This window comes from Protopterus annectens, chromosome 4.part0 (assembly GCF_019279795.1).
Source record: "Protopterus annectens isolate FY-2018-M chromosome 4.part0, PAN1.0, whole genome shotgun sequence".
In the NCBI taxonomy this organism is placed as follows: domain Eukaryota; kingdom Metazoa; phylum Chordata; order Ceratodontiformes; family Protopteridae; genus Protopterus; species Protopterus annectens.
In genome coordinates this window covers 48,066,474-48,078,717 of record NC_056733.1, presented here as the reverse complement: position 1 = coordinate 48,078,717, position 12,244 = coordinate 48,066,474, and the positions used below count along the sequence as shown (strand labels likewise).

The 12,244-nt window shown below is 42.0% G+C and overlaps 1 protein-coding gene across 1 annotated transcript in view; it reads left to right on the top strand.

The window, feature by feature from the left end:
- Positions 1–12,244, top strand: part of RNF213 (ring finger protein 213) — a gene marked incomplete in the record, with an annotated part of 2,890,576 nt that overhangs the window by 461,295 nt on the left and 2,417,037 nt on the right.

The following is a 12,244-nucleotide window of genomic DNA, read 5'->3' as shown; positions in this document are numbered from 1 at the left end:
ATTGTAATTCAGGATTACCTTGGCCTAGCAGTCGTCAGCACTGAGCTCACATGTGGCAGAGACCCTCACAGTAATCTGCAGAAATCCTGTCTTTTTACTGAGGGTCAGATTTATTTCTTACTCAAGTTCGTACCGTAAGTTGCTCATATGCCTATATCATATATTTGGTGATATAGAGAATTTTATCTCACTTGCATTTATGTAAAGTATTAAGGTAAGGTGCTCCACTGGGTTTCAGCACTCCCTACAGGACGGCAGCCATCTTGCTTTCCCTATGGATGTGAAAATTTAAGTTTTTATGAAAACTAAAATATCTAAACTTGTACAGTATCTCATACAGATACTCAAGAGGGAGATCTTATTCAGGTGTATAGGGCATTTAGAGACAAATGCCTCTGGGAGTGTTTGGTGTTATTAAAATGTAGTAGAGAATTATCAGACAACCTATGCAGAAGATTCTATGGGAATGAAGTATACTAATTGGTTCTCTGAGAGAACAGCTGATGCATGAAACAAACTACCAGATTACATTGAAACAAGTACTAGTTTATATATTTTTAAGAACAGCCTGGACACTTATTATGGGAACAAGTGTTTTGGTATATTGGCAGGCTAGAAGGGCATTAACGCCCTTGCTAGAAATATTTGTATGTAATTTCGACTGAACCCAGGTCTTCCCTTTTCTCCTCCGACCCCAAAGCAATTGCTCACCACAGATGCTTCAAATTTAACTTCGGGAGCAGTTTCCATGGGGGTAAAGCTGCAAGGCCTGTGAAATCATTCAGCACATTAATGTAAAAGAGGAGATGTTTGCTGTGATATGCCCCGTAAGTCTCTTCATTACTTATGGTCACCAGGACCACTACAAGTGATAACAGACAATGCCACAGTCACGTGGTACATAAACAAGCATGGCGGTACAAGGTCATACCCACTTTACAGGCTGACTGTGATGGCTTGGGAGGTAGTTCTGTAGCATTCTTTAATCTTCCAAGCATCTTGTATTCTGTCAGAGTAAAATGTTATGGCAGACTAGCTAAGTAAGACCAGGACAGACCTTTGAGTGGAAATGGAATGGGGGTGGCTTCCAGGAAATGAGCAATTTGTGGGAAACACCACAAATATATCTGTTCACTTCCTTTAATAACTATAAATGAGCTTTGCACCAGTGCTTTTCAAAAACAAGCCTGGAAAACAGATACATTCTCATTCCAGTGGATGGGCATGTTCCTTTATTCATTCCCACCCTCTCCACTGATATCCAGGGTGATTCTGAAAATTCAGAAGGACTCCCCAGAAATCATTGTGGTGACTCCATTTGGTCCAGACAACAGTTTTTCTATCTTCCTTTGGAACTGAGTGATTACCACAAGCTTTCTCAAAGACTGGACCTACTCACATAAGACAAGGAGTTGGATACATCCCAGTCTCAATCAACTGACTGCATGAATTATTCAATTCTACTATGTTTTAGGCACTTACAGCATGAGGGTGTGCAGCAGGTACCAAAGGAGGTGAGAAAATCCTGTATTTATAAGTGGACACACAATTTTTCTAGGTGGTGCCTAATCAATAACCAGTGGCCCGTCAGGGATTTTATACCATTAGTGTTCAAATCGTTGTGTGAGTTGCTTTCCTTTGGCCTCTCTTATTCCTTTATAAAAGTTAATATTGTGACTATTTCAGCATTTCTGCCCATGATTCTCCTTTTTCTTCGTTTGTAGTAAAACTGTTTCTGAAAAGAGTTTTATGTCTGAGACCTAATAAACATATTGCTCCTCAATGGTATCTCAACTTTTGTGTTGGAGAAGTTGTAAAGTTCTTGGCTTGGAAAACTGTACTCATTGTTCTGACATCTGCATGAAGAGTATGAGAGTTAAAAACTGTCATGGTGGATGAACCTTGCATCGTATTTCACAGCGATAGGGTCACATTGGGCATAACAGTGGCTTGTTCTTAAAGTAGTTTGAGTCTACTTTGAATCAAGCCACCACCACCAATCTGCCAGTTTTTTATCCAGAACTTAAACAAGGAGAAAGGATTCTATGTACTCTGGACATGCATAGGCAGCTCAGGTACTGTCTTGCCAGAATTAGTCATTAAGAAATCAATAGCCGATTTAGCTTTTCTAATCAAGGAACAAAAAAGTGACATTCAGTGTCTAAACAGACTGTTTCCAGGTGGTTGTTCTCCGCTATTGACTTCTGTTATTCTCACCATGGTAAAGCTATTCCAGGCAGTATCAAGGCACATTCTACTAGAGCACTGTCTTCCTTGATGGCATACTGGAAATAGGTGGACTCTAGAAACATTCAAGAGGCAGCTACATGATCCTTTGCACATACTTTTACACCAGGACTAACTTTGCTATGACCATCCTCCAGGGCCTTTCGGGATCCATACCTTTCCTTCCTCCCAGATTGGATAGCCTTTAGTAATCAACCCATATAGCTTAAAGGCTAGTGCTGCAGTGGGAATGAGGAACATAGTAAAACTGAGTAAGTTGTACTTGCCCATGACAGTGGATGTTTGAATTCCTCTCTGCTGCAGTCGATGCAACCATCCTCCAGCTCCTTACTCTTGTATATAGTTGTAGTTGGGATATAAAGTAGGCTTCTTAGTGTTTTTATATTTAAAGTGTGTGTGTGTGTGTGTGTGTGTGTGTGTGTGTGTGTGTGTGTGTGTGTGTAGTAATTGGTTTAGGATTGTTAAGCTCTTTGCTCTCTTTGTATGGACAAAAAAGTTGTGAATAAGTCTTCACTCAAACTGCTAATGTCTCTCTTTAGGACTGGCAAGTCAGCAGTCAGAACAAAGGTGTGAGGGCTGCCAGAGCTTTGTAAAGCTGGTTAGTTGTTGTTTTATAGGCAGGGAAACAACCTATATAGCCTAAAGGCTACTGTAGCAGTTAGAACCTGCTGTTATGGGTAAGTGCAGCTTACACAACCATACTTTACTTTTCTTCGCCCTCTTCAAACACAACCTGGTTGAATGGATGGACAACTAGATACACCCCTTGTCTTGCTCCACAAGTTTTCATGGAAAAGGGGTAACAAGTGATATGAACCTTAGTGCACTTGTAGCTTGGCCACTATCTTGAAATAATCTATGAACCTACAATTTAATATTAAACTGGAAAATAGTTTCTATATAACATTTCGTCTTGCCAATACGAGTAATATTAAACTGGGACAGTAGGAGATCTCTGTTCACATTGGTGAAAGACATTGTGTAAGGGGAAGTTCTGTTTAATGCATTTTTTTAGAACAGATTTATTGAGACTGGAATAGATGGAGAAATGTAACATGCACACCTGCGTGTGTGTACACACACACACACACACACACACACACACACACACACACACACACACACACACACACACACACACACACACACACACACACACACACACTTGTTTAGAATGTTTAAATTAAACTTTAACCAATGGCACTATACAGTACTTAATTCTTCTTGCTAGCTTTTGCTGTGTCATGTTTTGTTTGATACCTGAGGTTTTCATTGTACATAAGGAGGCTTAAGTAAAATTTGTTCAATGTTAATGTCAGCAACTGAAGGACTGCATTGTCAACCAGTAACTGCCTAGAATCTGGAGTAAACTACTGTTACCATTATCAACTATGATTCTGCTGTGATTCTGAAGTAAGCTACCACAAGATAGTAGCTCCGTTTCACTGTTTAATACACAGCTTGATTTTCAGTGGGTTCTTACAAATGTATTGCACCATATTGGAATGCAAGCTTGTAGACTAAGAGCTGTTAAACAGTGTATTGTAGTTCACCACGACTGGATGTGGATAATTAGAATTTTACCCATGGTGAAGAAGCATTGTTTGGTTATGTGGTCAGCTTGAATGACCCGCTTAGTTACTCCTGCCACCCCCCCCCCAACACTGTTACGGGTAAAATTTATTTATTTATTTTACATTTGTTAACCGGAAATTCCGACTGGACCAGGTCCATTTTCAGCGGAGGCCCGTGGAGAAAAGCTCCAACATCAAGTTATACAAATACAGTACATCCAGCATAAATGTATGCATTATTTACAGTGCTGTCATGATGTATTTTTATTTTACAGTCGCAATAGTTAGAAGACAAGTGCCTTACCTTCAATAATGTTGCCTGTGCTTTTATCCGAGTTGTTTTGTATGAACAAACAGCTCATGCTCAAAAATGTGGCAGTGTATTTGCAGTGCATTGCTGCATTGACTTTGAGACTGTTAAGTGTAGATGTCAGTTATGGTAAGTTCAGCAGTACAATGTACAGGAAGGCCTGCATAGTAACGGGATAGACAAAACATCAGGTCTGTCCGATTTTATTTATTTATTTGTGAGGAAGGTAATTTTAAATATATAAGCAATATATATTGAAATCCCTTGAATGTTTTTGTTGAGGCTACCTTATTTAGTGCACTGACCTCTGGGGAAACACTATCTCATCTACAAACTCTTGTCCTTTTGTGTACATTTTGATCCCTATATCACATTCCACCCTGATGTTGAAAGCATCATCTATCCTAGAATACTGCATAGATTTAAAGTGCTCAGTATGCTGCCTATCATCCCCTTCATGGCTTGATATTTTTCCCCAAACCATTAGTAATGTTCATCCTAAAATGTCTTACTCCTCCGGTTAGACATGCAGTGCCATATCAAAAAGTCTAGAATGTGAAGGTTCATCTGCCTCTGGGACCAACAGACCCATTACGGAGTGCTGTTCTCTTCCATAAAATCAGTGCCATTTACTGAAAGTTAGACTTTTATTTTCACTATTACTTTTTATAAATTGCTGAATTTAGAGTTGAACCCTAGTTTATCTGCATGCTGCATATAAATTAATGAATTGCATTCCCCTCTTTGTTCAGCCCTGTAAAGGTCAACCTTCTTTCTCTCAACACAAAATGCTTCTTTTTCTAAACTAGCGCAAATTATCTGAAGCTCTGTACCTTTGACATTCATGGTCTCCCCAGTCTTTAATTCTTTCAAAACTCACTAGGAGGAGGAAATGAGGCACAAATGAAGCGTTTCATCTTAAACCCATCCTAGGTCCTCTATTTTCTTGCTCTTCCTTTTACTTTCCATGTCTGCGCTCTCTTCCTTTACAGTCCCTCCCTTATTTTTTCCTAGTCCATCCCTCCCTTATTTTCTCCTAGTCCATCCATAAGATTGCTTAATTCTTTGTTTCCCTTTTGTCACCCTCCCTTAACTGTACTGGAACTCATTTTACTATACATTTCTGTTTTATAACAATGTGTTCTCCCTAGCATATCACCTATTCTCTAATTATTGTTTAATACTACCTTTAATTATTGCTGTCAATTGCCTGTGCTGTGGCATTATATGATTTGTTCTGCTGCAAATGGGGAGGGGGGCTATAATTGCAAAACAACTGGGTGGGGCTCTGCTCTGCTCACCAACCCTAACGGTAGACGGCTACATCTGAGGTCTGTGCATCTTGGAGGTGCTTGTAAACCATCACATCCCCAGTGTCCCTATGTTCATCGTGTTTCACTGTTGCAGTCATAACTGTAGGGTGCTCCTGCCGGCAGGCAGCCTGAGGTCGGCCAGAATCCCAAAGTCTGGGTCCGGCGTCGGCTGTACAAGCCAGTACCCTGACGTCAGTACGCTCTGGTACATAGCCCTCAGCTGACGCCATCTTCTCCAGTCTTTCTTGCCGTGCGGTGGAAAGCAGCTCGCAAGTCGTTGGTTGTCGATTTTCGAACAGCGTTTTTGGTTGTTGTCGGTCCGAAGTTCTTACTTCTCTTCTCAAAGCTAAGTACCCCGTTGGGGAATCTTTTTCTTGTTCCTCCGATGTCAGAAAAAGTTAATAATTGTATTACGTGTGGGAAACAAATACCTCATAAAGATTTCCACTCTTACTGTCTACCTTGCTTAGGCCCTGACCACGACGTTTCTTGTTGTCTGTTCTGTGCCAGGTTTAATTCTCGTACTATCAAACACAGGTACGACTGGGCTCTGAATTACTTTGGCAGACGCTTCAATTATAGAATGTCGTCGGATACTACCGGAATTCAAAAGAAGCGCAAAGACAAGGACAGGCCTCCGAGGTCCAAACAGGACTCGTTGCAGCTGGAGCCGGCGTCCGGTTCGGCTGTCGTCAGTGAGGCGCTTTTGCAGCCCCTGTCGTCCACCACTTCTGAACCGATTGCCGATACGGACTCCCATGGGGAGCCATCAAGGCCTTCTATTTTATCTGCTGCAGGACCTTCGGACGTCGCTCCCTCGGATGGGTCCGGAACCGCTGTGCAGGTACCGGCTTCTGAGGGGGTATTCAGGCCTACTCGCATTACTATTTCAAAGGCAAAGACAAAGACTCCTGTTAAGTCCAAAGCTCCTGCTCAAGCTACTTCTGAATCTACTCCCAGGACACAGAAGCAATTGTTAAGGATGGCTGAAGATTTGCTTACTATGATTAGGATTCCTCTGACCAGGCTTCTATATCTTCTGTCTCTTCCTCTGATCAGGAATATTCTTTTCCTCCTTATGAGGATTCGGATGCTGAGGATTCCTTGCCCTCTGCCTCTCCGCCTGAAGATTTTTCTTTTGGGGAAACCTTACATGAGATGAGGGAACATTTTCATTGGGAAGGTCAGGATTATTTTGCTTCCAAGAAGAGGCTTAGAGAATTCCTTCTTCTTCCTCAACATAGGCCTTTGGCTATCCCTCCTGTTCTTGACATTGTGGATGATGCTTTTTCCGAGGCTAATTTGAATCCTGATTCCATGCCTCCTGCTCCCTCTAAGCCTGATAGGTTTTATAGGGTTCCTGAGTCTCATTTGTTCTTGTTTAAGAATCCTTCTGCAGATCCTGAAACTATATCTCAGGGTTCTAAGGCTGCTAAAGTTGCTACTTCTAAGAATCCTATTCCCTCTGAGAAGGATTCTCATGCCTTAGACAGGTGGGGCAAAAAGGTATATACTTCTGCTACCCTTTCTGTTAGGGCTTTAAATTGCCAGTTTCATATGTTTAAGTATCAGCAATTTCTTTTGTCTGTTTTAAAGCAAAAGCTTGCCTCCCTTCCTGCATGTGCAGAAGATAAGGAACTACAGGATGTATTGCATGCAACTGAACAACTGAACAAACATAGTTTGCATTGTGGTTTTGATGCTTTGGATGCTTCCTGCAGGGCCGCAGCCTCTGGTACTGTTATCAGGAGACATGCTTGGCTTCGTGAGCAAAGTTTACCTGAACAGGTTAAGGCTAAATTATTAGATGCCCCTGTTCAGCATGATGTTCTTTTTGGATCTAAGGCTGAGGGGGTTATTAAAAAGATGGAAGAAAAGGCAAAATCTATGCAAACTGTGAAAGATTTCTTGCAAGTTCAGCCTCCTAGATTTTCCAGGAATTGGCCCTCCAAAAATTGGTCCTTTCCCACGTCTGACAGGCCTCAAAGGGGAAGATATAGACGCTCCAGAGGTCGTGGCCAAGCTCAGGCCTCCTACAGATCGAGACAATGGACTGCTTCTTCGCCTAGAAGGGGAGAAGACAGATCCCAATCTCAAAGAAAGCAAACTCAATGACTCTCTCGGTTGGGCTACAGGACCTCTTTACCTGGATGCCCCTCTTGGAGGAAAACTTTCTCTTTTTTACAGAAATTGGACTCATATTACCCAGGACAAATGGGTATTGGACGTGATTTTAAAAGGCTACAAATTCCACTTTCATACCTTGCCAAGGGCTTTCGGTTGGCCAGATCTGCCAAAACATCAATGGTCAGAGGCCTTAAATCAAGTGGATGCTCTTCTGGCCATGAGAGCCATAGAGCCTGTTCCACTCTGAGATGGGAAAAGGTTTTTATTCAAGGCTGTTTCTGGTTCCAAGAAAACAAAGCTCATGGAGACCTATTCTGGACCTTTCTGTGTTGAACACCTTTTTGGAAATTCCAAAATTCAAGATGCTTACTCTGCAGCAGCTGATTCCAATGCTCTCTCAGGACACCTGGATGGTGACGTTGGATGTAAGGGAAGCTTATTTACACATTCCCATCAGGCAGGAACGCAGGAAATTCCTCCGGTTCAAGGCAGGTTCGAGACGCTTTCAATTCTCTGTACTGCCCTTTGGTTTATCTACTGCGCCCAGAGTCTTTACCAAGTGCCTGGCACCAGTAGTGGCTTATTGCAGACTCCAGGGGATTCAGATTTACCCCTATTTGGACGACTGCCTTATTCAGGCAGACAGCAAGGATCTTTTACTTCAACATCTGGATTTTGTTCAACGTCTTCTCCTCCTACTGGGATTTTCAGTGAACACAAAGTCACATTTGATCCCTTCTCAACAAATGGTATTTCTGGGAGCCCTCTTAAATACCACCTTACAAAGGGCCTTCCTCACTACAGAAAAACAAATACAGCTGGTTTCAATTTTCAAGACTTTGGCAACTCTACCTCAGCTCACTGCAAGGAAATTTCTGCAGGCACTGGGCTACATGGCTTTCTGCATTCTGTTGATTCCAAATGCAAGGCTTCATATGAGAAAGCTTCAATGGTATCTGAAAAGTGTATGGTCGCAGCATTACCACGATCTGGACACTCTGATTCCTCTGATCCGCTGCCTCCAGAAGGAGTTCCTCTGGTGGTCCAGGGTGTGTGTGTTAAACGAAGGAATGTCTTTCCGCCTCGGATTATGCTTGGGGAGCACATTTTCTAGGCAATTGCCAGCAGGGAACCTGGACAAAGGATCATCTTCACTGGCACATCAATCTGAAGGAAATGTTGGCAGTTCAAAATGCTCTTCTAGCCTTCAAGAACCTTTTGCATCCAGGTCCTCTTTTGATTTACACAGACAACACCACAGTCATGTGGTACATAAACAAGCAGGGGGGTTCTCATTCGTACCCCCTTTGCAGACTAGCTATGGCTTTATGGGACACAGCTCTAAATCTAAATCTACATCTCCAGGCCCAATTCATACCAGGAGAACAGAATCTCTTAGCAGACAGCCTGAGCAGGAACATTTTAGATCCTCACGAATGGATGCAAGACACCAACTTATTCAACAGGATTACTGCAGTTTGGGGATGCCCCCGGATAGATCTGTTTGCATCCAATCTCAATCATCAGCTGCCTCTCTTTTGCACCAGGTCATTCCACAAAACAGCTTGGAAAGTGGATGTCCTGTCCTTCAGCTGGAGAAACCTTTCGGGATGTGCCTTCCCTCCTCTTCCTCTTCTTCCTCTGATATTACTAAAGATAAAACAGGACAAGCCAAAGTTCCTCATCTTGATTGCTCCAAATTGGCCTCGACAGTTTTGGTATCCAACTTTAAAGCACCTGTTCTTGGAGCCTCCTTGGATTCTCCCTCTGAACCCTTCTCTTCTGTCCCAGCATCAGGGTCAGTTGCTACATTCCAATCTCAAGACCCTTTGCCTGGCAGCGTGGCTCTTCAAAGGAATTTGATTTCTTCTAGTCTTCCCAAACAAGTTTTGGATGTTCTTTTGGAAGCTAGACGACCTAGCACTAGGAAATCCTATGCCTCTAAATGGAAGAGATTTTGCATTTGGATGCAGGACCGAGGCTTGGACCCTCTGGTACCTGATCTCTCTTCTATTTTGCTTTACCTTTTGGATCTTTTGTCTAATGGACTTTCCTTTTCTTCCATTAAGATTCATGCTTCTGCTATTTCTGCTCATTTCAATACTGATCCCCCTGTTTTTCTCATCTTTCGGTGAGACAATTCTTGAGAAAGGCTAAGAATTTAAGGCCTCCCAGGACCCCTCCTGTTCCTGCTTGGGATCTTAATTATGTTTTAGAAAAACTTACTTTGCCTCCTTTTGAGCCTGCTGCATCTTCAGATATTAAGTTTTTATCTTGGAAGACAGTTCTTTTGTTGGCTTTGACTTCTGCCAGAAGGGTCTCTGAGTTGCAAGCTCTCATGGCTGTGGAACCATACCTTATTTTCCACCAGGACAGAGTATCCTTGAGGACCAATCCTACTTTCATGCCTAAGGTGATTTCGAAAGTGGCTTTGAATCAAACAATTCACCTTCCTACCTTCTTTCCTAATCCTCAGAATAAAGGGGAAAGGATTTTGCATTCCTTGGACGTGCACAGACAGTTACGATTTTATTTGGACAAGACTAAAGAGTTCAGAAAATCTAACCAATTGTTTGATTCTTTTGCCTCCAGTTCTCTTGGAAAGGCTATTTCCAAACAAACTATTTCCAAATGGATTTCTTATGGAATAAGATTTTGTTACACTCATCATGGGAAACAATTTCCAGGTACTGTGAGAAGTCATTCTACTAGAGCAGCTGCTACTTCTACAGCTTTTCTCAGGGGAGTTCCTACCAAGGATATCTTGGGAGCTGCCACTTGGAGTTCTGTGCATACTTTTTCCAAGCACTACAGTCTCCCTTTGTATTCTAAGACCAGGGCAGGCTTTGCCTCTGCTGTTTTGCAGGGTCTTCTTGCTGCCCCTTCTGTCTAAACCTCCTCCCTTTTTCACTGCTTTGGGATTCCACCCTACAGTTATGACTGCAACAGTGAAACACGATGAACATAGTACAGTTGTGTACACCTACCATAAATGTAGATGTTCGAGCGTCTTCACTGTTGCAGTCGGTGTTTCCCTCCCTCCTATCCCCTCTTTTTCTCTTTTTGTGGTGTATTTGTGTTTCCTAGTGGGATTCATTTATGATTTATTGGAGACTTCTGACATCTAGGGCAAGAAAGGCTGGAGAAGATGGCGTCGGCTGAGGGCTATGTACCAGAGCGTACTGACGTCAGGGTACTGGCTTGTACAGCCGACGCCGGACCCAGACTTTGGGATTCTGGCCGACCTCGGGCTGCCTGCCGGCAGGAGCACCCTACAGTTATGACTGCAACAGTGAAGACACTCTAACATCTACATTTATGGTAGGTGTACACAACTGTACTTTCCCCAGCACACACTGTCACACTACAAATCAAGTCCCAACATGTCTGTAACCTGCCATCAACATACTGCCTCTACCCACCCATTACATTACATGCTTTAGTTTGTCTTTAAGTGATTACCAATGAAGCAGTGTACAAATACTTGAAGTAAATAAAAATAGAAATGAAATTGAGTTGGATAAGTAAAACTGCATTTTGTTTTAGTGCTGCCCTGAGTCAAGATGAAAGTGAGCAATTTAAATGGCTGTGGAATGGTGATTCATCACGGGGACAAAGCAGAAATTCCTTAAGATTCCAAGAGAAGAATAAGTTATTTCTTACATTTATTTAATTGAATTGCACTTTAACGTTTATAATTGTGCTATACAGCGAATCTACTGCATTTTGCACTGTTATAAACCTTTATTTTCTTTTTACTGTTTCACTGCATTTGTGTACTGTTTTATACTGTTTTAACTGTATTTTTCATTGCTGTAATTGCAGTTTTACTGAATTACTTGACTGCAAACTGCTTTTTTCATACTGAAAGTTGTATTTTCCTGTTTGAGTGCTCTATCTGTGCTTTTCTGTGGATTTTTTGTGAGGTTTCTGTGTTCTAGTCAGGTGTTGCATAACTGATTTGTTTGCAGTTAAAAGCATTATCTAGAGTCTCCTTGCTCCTTTAGCTGTTTAAAACTTTCATTTAGTGGCTAGAGCTAGTAGCTGTAATAGTTTCCCACCCGCTCTCCCTGTTGGTGTCTTGTTGTTATGCTTGGTGGCTTTCAGTTGCCCGCCCATACTGTACATTTGATCTGGGACACTCCTCCCAGTCTAGTGTCATTAGCTCATTCTACCTAATACAGAGAGAACATTTGAGTAGGCCAACCCACTTGAATTATCTTCTGTTCCTGCTTTCTCCCTTTCCACTTGACAAAAAAAAAGCTAGAATCTCCTTGTGTTCTGACAGAGTGTGCTTCTCAGCTGATAAGTATATTTTTTGGCACCTTTTAACTGTTCAGAGTTGAATAAAACAGTAATTGAATTCAGTTTGGAATACAGTTTGAATAAATTGTATTTATTTAAAATGTATTGCCACACTCAAGTGTGCTAGCATGCACTGCACTTGAATTGTTTTTAGTGCTGTTTTACCTGCTTTTCTGTAACAAAAAAATTCTAAGCTTGTTTCCTGCCTTTCCTGTAACTAGTCTAGTCCAGATACAGATTTGCTGTATCCAGGACTGTTTGTAAGCTTCTGAGCCCCCCAAGCCTATCTGCCAAAAGAGGAGTGATTTCTGGCCCAGAAATTGTAGTTTATTGCCAGTTTGGGCAGTTTCTCTATCTCTTTCAACTTT